A 7,442-nucleotide genomic window follows, 5' to 3' on the forward strand; every position below is an offset into this window, starting at 1 on the left:
ACTTTAATACGATCTCACAGATCCTAAAAAGTATACAGCACTATTTTCTAAAAAATATACACCGAAATGTATGGATAAAAGAATATAGAATAAAAAGCATAAAAACATTAGTACAAATTCAAATTGACAAGGCCTCCAGGACAATTATAAAGTGCATATGTGCAAAAAAGCAAATTGTATGACACAAATTGAGATGGTTAGAGTTCCTACAACTGCAAGTTAAAACAAATGTTTTAAAAAGTTAAATTACATTCTGCTCTGACAAGGCTTTCCAAAACGCAGTGTCTCAGCTACATAATTTTCTACGCCTAATCCAAAGAGCATGCTAGAATCTAGCAAGACCAAATACAATAGGTTGTCTAGTATCAGTACACAAAAGTCTTAAGACCTCTAGGTAATGCCCCCGGCCTACTAAGGAGCATAAAGGAAAAATCAATTTCTTCCTCATCGACTGATAGGTCGGGCAAAAAAAAGAGTACATGGACTATGGATTCAGAACTAACTTTGCAAGTGGGACACAAAATCGATCAAATAGTTGTTGCTGGACCATTGTGAACAAAACAAATTGGTGGGAAGTGTTTTATAACGAAACTGCAGAAAGACTTTCCATGCCATCGGTGGAACAATTTCGTGAATGGTTGTTTCAAAGAACGGAGAACATTTAGATTTGAGGAAGACTTCAGTCAGGCTGGATATTGGGGCTGAAAGACCTTCTTTTGAAACCCAAAATGCTTCTTTCATTTTTTCCTCTCGAGATTTGACTCATGGTTTCTGGGTTTGTCCAGTAGGCATCCATGTCCAATTTTGCCAGAGATTTCCGTAGGGTGGTAAACCAGTTTATTGATGATGTTTTTGGAAATCTCAGCAGATCTAACAGAGTCTCTCGGTAGGTCTCCAGCTCTTCTACAGTCCATAGCATAAAACAAGAACATTATCAATCTGTACATTGCCTTATGTTTAAATTATTTATGTAAACAACAGAAGAGTGACCAGGGAAAAGGAACAAAAAGAGAGCAACAGCGTGGGCAAAAACCAAAAGGATTTGTTAAAAGAACCCTCACTCACCAACCTAGTTGGTGACATGCTTCATCATTGGGTTCCCACCAGAGAGGCCGAGTGCCTCCCTGGTGTGCTGCGACGCCTGAACTACAGCGGAGCTGGTTTTTGAATGGGAAGGTGGGTGTGAATTTAAAAGGTAAATGGTTTTAACCAACAACTAATTTAATCAAGGCAAACCAAAGACCAATAAAAACAAGTGAGATGGACTGGAGCCGGTTGGTTAGGTTAACCCAAGCTCATCCAATTTATAATAAGGTCGACATGTTTCTGCTTGTCATGCCCAGTTGGCTAAGCATTCATCAGGACCACATGGACCCCCACGGCGGTATGCGCACGCTAAGGCGCACCCTAACCTGTGGAGATCAACTGATAAAACTTACAGTTCTACCGAAAAGCCATCCTACTATTCCGGGGCTAGTAAGGTCTGTAAGGGAAAGAGAACAGACAAAACACACATGAAGAACAAAGAGACATGACTTTGTTGATTACATTACTGTCCTTTACACGATTGATTGAACAAATAATTTGGTAATCCCGTGCTGTGGAGCGGGAGTGGGTGTCAGATAGCAATTCCAGCCAAAAAATGCCCAAATACGAGTATTACTCGTCTTGGCAGGGAGCATATAGAAACAACAAAGGAGTTTCTATGAAGCTCAGTACACTAGTTGTGCCTGCGTCCTCTAAATGGTATTCTGTGAATTCAGCAGACATTGTGCAATAGTAGTGGCTATTTAGCCGCTGTGTATGCCGGAAAGGTAGCGGACTCGTGAAAGTGATAGGCATGCTGAAAACGAGCACCTATGGTGTTTGCCAGGCGCCGTTGCTCCAGTGCATGTCTAGCAGTGAAAGATAATAAAAACAGCAGCATGGAAAAAATTATCCTCTTACTCATGTACTTGGTACAACTAACATCATGGGTCCGAGAGGGGGGTAGTGAGCTATAGTATCTGTAAGGGTGGAATGCCAGTGCGTGGGGCCTCCCCCCAGTTGTTGGCCACTACCCTTGTGGTTCATGCAGTGTCTGTCATCTGACATCCCCCTCTAAATACTTAATACTTGAACAAGGAAAACAATGGATACAGAAAATGCATACCAATTGCAATTCCACTGATGTGGTATACCTAATAACTTGCCCATGCGGACTGAAATATGTCGGCATGACAAGTAGGAAAATCAAACAGCGTATTTGCGAACATCGCAGTACCATTCGTTGTCGCAAAGTAAGCACAAGACTCACAGAACATTTTTTACTGTTGAACCACACAACAAATGACTTGAGGTGGTCAGTCATTGAAAAATTGAAGCCTGGACCGAACATCCAACAGTTACTCTTTGAGAAAGAACAACGCTGGGTTTATCTACTCACCTTACTGGATTGAATGACAATATCCCATGGAGTTCAATATTAAAGCACTGAGTTGTTGACCCAGTCGACCCATTTGGAATACTGCCTGAATAGCCTCCGTTTAGCTTAGCTTTAACCCCTTGAGTGCCCATGACGAGATGGTCTCGTCATGGGCCGCGGTTGCGCTGTGCCCATGTCGAGACTATATCGTCATGAGCCCCGCCCGCTAATGAAACGCCCGGCACAGGGCGTGGAAAGGGCGGGGCACTCAAGGGGTTAAACATCTTTTGATTGCTTATTTCCCTCACCAGCCCCCAACACTAGGGCATTTGAGGATGCTTTTACACTCACATACCCCTAATGAAGTTTTTATAAAAAAAAAAATTCATGATTTGAACCATATTCTCAGTAAGTAGTCTCAATATGGTAATGAGCTCCTTCATTAACCTGACGCACTATCTATCTTCCGGTTTACATAGTAATGTGGTCCCGATTGATAAAGTTTGTCTATTCAATTGTTTACACAATGCTAAACGCCTTCTTCCCTGTGACCCGATACGAACACACGCATTGGTTTTCACATTTAAACACACGCCCCCAACCGCTGACATCACACGCTTACGCACGTAGGGGAAATCATCTGACGGGAGCCACGGAGTATTTAATTCCGTGTTCCACATTACTCACCAACATCCGGGCAGAGCAGGACAGATCCAGGTTGATCGCGGGAGTGTGCGAGCATGGAAGTAAGTTGGGGGACCCCCTTTCACAGCTCTAGGTTCCCCTCACCTTTTATACAGTATCTCTGCAGAACATGAGTAATTATCTGTTTGCTTTCCCCCCTTACAGATACTATAGCTCACTACCCCCCTCTCGGACCCATGATGTTAGTTGTACCAAGTACATGAGTAAGAGGATCATTTTTTCCATGCTGCTGTTTTTAATATCTTTCACTGCAAGACATGCACTGGAACAATGGCGCCTGGCAAACACCATAGGCGCTCGTTTTCAGCATGCCTATCACTTTCACGAGTCCGCTACCTTTCCGGCATACACAGCGGCTAAATAGCCACTACTATTGCACAATGTCTGCTGAATTCACAGAATACCATTTAGAGGACGCAGGCACAACTAGTGTACTGAGCTTCATAGAAACTCCTTTGTTGTTTCTATATGCTCCCTGCCAAGACGAGTAATACTCTTATTTGGGCGTTTTTTGGCTGGAATTGCTATCTGACACCCACTCCCGCTCCACAGCATGGGATTACCAAATTATTTGTTCACTCAATCGTGTAAAGGACAGTAATGTAATCAACAAAGTCATGTCTCTTTGTTCTTCATGTGTGTTTTGTCTGTTCTCTTTCCCTTACAGACCTTACTAGCCCCGGAATAGTAGGATGGCTTTTCGGTAGAACTGTAAGTTTTACCAGTTGATCTCCACAGGTTAGGGTGCGCCTTAGCGTGCGCATACCGCCGTGGGGGTCCATGTGGTCCTGATGAATGCTTAGCCAACTGGCATGACAAGCAGAAACATGTCGACCTTATTATAAATTGGACGAGCTTGGGTTAACCTAACCAACCGGCTCCAGTCCATCTCACTTGTTTTTATTGGTCTTTGGTTTGCCTTGATTAAATTAGTTGTTGGTTAAAACCATTTACCTTTTAAATTCACACCCACCTTCCCATTCAAAAACCAGCTCCGCTGTAGTTCAGGCATCGCAGCACACCAGGGAGGCACTCGGCCTCTCTGGTGGGAACCCAATGATGAAGCATGTCACCAACTAGGTTGGTGAGTGAGGGTTCTTTTAACAAATCCTTTTGGTTTTTGCCCACGCTGTTGCTCTCTTTTTGTTCCTTTTCCCTGGTCACTCTTCTGTTGTTTAACTAATTTCCTAGGGGGAACAAGAGTGATTTTCCCTCACCCTCTCTTTGTTATTGTGTTAAATTATTTATGTGCCAGATCCATATACAAAGGTTTCAGAGGGGTGCTAGCGGGGAGTTCAACCGGAGATCTAAGAAAACGATTCTGCACAGCTATTAAAGACGATATGTTTCCTGTCCCCCACAACTCTATACCATACATTAGGCCCCCCAGAACCTTAGAGTTATAAATTTAAAGTGCAGGAGCAATCTTCCGTGACTAGGTTTTTCTGTGTATTTTGCCAATATGATTACATTGGAATATCTGATGTAGCTTAGCGTTCTCCTTTTGTGCATCCCAGTTTACTGATGGGGATGCACGTATTCCTAGGTAATCAAAAACGTCAACTTGTTCAAGTAGGGTGCTACCTGCATGAATAGATATACTGGAGAATTTTGACCCTCGGTTGTTAAAAATCATATTTGGTTTTTCCCTCATTTAAGAACAACTCCCTATCGTTACAAAACTGTATAAAATCATTTAAAAGTTGTTGAAGACCCTGGGGGGGGGGGGGGGGGGGGGGGGGGGATTTAGAAATTAAAAGAGTATTATCCGCAAATAACAAAGCGGCACTTTTCGATCATCCATTTTCGGGGCATCGCAGCAATCCCTGTCCAGAAAATCAATAATCCCATTTATAAAAAGAGAAAAATGGGTGGGCTCCAGCACACATCCCTGCCTCACTCCACAATTTACAGGAAATGTTTCTGTTACTTCATTTCTTGGGCTCCACCTGACCTGGGCTGTGTTTGCGGCATGTAATCTGATTAGGATGTCTAAGAGGTTTGCCGGTATGTCCAATTCTCTCAGTACTCTCCACAGCTCTGCCCGGGGCACGGAGTCAAAAGCTGTGCGCAAGTCAACAAATGCCACGTATAATTTGCCCCCTTTAAGGTCCACTTCCTTCCAATAAATGCAGAGGAAGCAGAACACCTGATCTAGGGTGCTAACTTTAGAACGGAAGCCTGCCTGAAGGTCACTTAAAATATGGGATTCCATCATCCAGGCATGGAGCCTCCCCAGGACTTGTTTACAAAAGATCTTTTGGAGAGAATCTATTAGGCTTATCGGCCAATAGTTTGATGGCTTAGTTTTATCTCCTTTCTTGTAAATGGGCACCATTTCCGCGACCTGCCACAATTGCGGAATAGGAGCTCCAGACAGAACCAGGTTAGATAACATATTTATGTACCGACCACAAAGGCATTTGTCTTCTTTACACAGATCATTGGGGATTCTGTCTGGACCAGGGGCACGTGCGGGTTCACATGAAGAGATTGCCACATGGGTTTCTACTATGGAAAAGATCAGGGGCTCAAAATCCCCACTCAACCCCTCCTCTGGCGACTCACCCATCTCACCACTACTGTCACTCTCATTGGCATAGAGAGACCCAAAGTAGGCAGTCCATTCATCAGGCTGTATGTTGTATTCCAACTCGGGTTCTTCTCCCTTGAGCCAATGAGTTGCCTCTCTCCAGAAGGAACTTTGATCTTTACCAATTAATGCTGTGTGTAAAGCTAGCCATAGTGAGCTCTCCGACTTCTTTTTGGCACTGTCAATGGCCCGCCTGTACTTGGCTCTAGCAGTCACAATTTCATGGTGAACCTTACGCTTTATAGCACTGATAAGCTCCCTCTTTGACCTACTGCAGTCCTGATTAAACCATGTACTTTTAGACTTGTGCCTAGAACCATTGCAATGGACAACACTTCCCCTAGTTTGGCAGGCCGGCTAAGTAGTTCTCTAGCCTCTTTGAAAAGGTGCTCGTGGCATAGATTTACACTCTTAACAGCATCTTTACTAGGGATTTTAGTTAGGGACTCTAGTAAATTTGTGATTTTTTTTTGACAAGATCCAGCGCCTCCGGGTGCTTCTCCACCCAGCTCTACTTGACTGATCGCTGATTATTTGAAGATGAGAGCACTCCCAGGTCACGATGTCCATTTAAAGTTGGCTGTGCAATATCTGGGATACTTAGTGAAAGTACAAGTGGGTTGTGATCGCTATCGTGTCTGTTTACCACGATCATGTCATCTAGTACAGGCCATAGGTTGGAGGTGATTAAACAATCTATTCGACTTGTGTGATTAGGTCTGTTGAAAGTATGGGCACCGTTAGGGTCTGATCTAGTTCTCCCATTTGTTGCTCGAAGGTCATGCTGGAGTGTTAGTGCAAACAACTGACCTTTTCTCTTCGTCCATTTGACCTTAAGTAAGCTTAATGGAGGAATAGACCAATCCCTGTCCCAATCTTCTGTCAAGTCTGGGGCGACTACAGCTAAAGGCTCGAAAGTACAATTGAAATCACCAGCAACTATTGCTGGGGTGTTATCCAAGTATTTGGTTAAGGCATCATCCAATGTACAAAGGGTCAGTGTTTCTTCCCCAGCCAAGTCCACCCTGTTATAAACATTAAAAAATGTCCCCTTCCAACCACCAGGTAGGGACAGCTCGAAAGCCAAAATATCCTGGGAGTCCACAAGGAGGCGCTTGATTTTATTCCCTACAGCATTCTTTACCCAAACCACCAATCCTCCCGCCGGACGGCCCCGTTTTTTCCAAGTGGCATCAATGGCAAAGGTTGAGAATATATATATATATTCTGAGACTTGTTATACATTTCAGTTGTAGCTTCAGGCACGGGACAAGGTTGAGTGATAAGTTACTTCCCAACAGAGAGTTGGTTACGGGTAAAAGAAGGACCAGCCTGGGATCAGGTAACAAACCACCCTCATGTTTCAGTCATCGGTGACTACTTTTAGCCTAGTCTCGGCCAATTCTTTGTTCTACCCTCGGGGATCTGTACATAGTCACTCCATCTTCTTGTGGGTGTTGGTGCCTGATCTGGATAGTAGTGTTTGCGGGGGAAAGGTACGAGAATCAATAGCCAAGAGCCCAGATACCATGGCTTCATCAAAAAATCTTACTACAATTATGTCTTTTTCCACTCCCAGAATATTTAATCTGCCAGCATGTCTAATGTCATCCCTTATAATTGAGTGACAATGACTGGCTGACCTGAACCAATGTATAACCTTATTTTTTTTAGAGAATCAGAGTCTTCATAGCCCCTGTTATAAAGTTTTGGAACATTTGTACTGTAGACTGTGTCAGA

Source organism: Triturus cristatus, chromosome 5_2 (genome assembly GCF_964204655.1).
Source record: "Triturus cristatus chromosome 5_2, aTriCri1.1, whole genome shotgun sequence".
Lineage (NCBI taxonomy): Eukaryota > Metazoa > Chordata > Amphibia > Caudata > Salamandridae > Triturus > Triturus cristatus.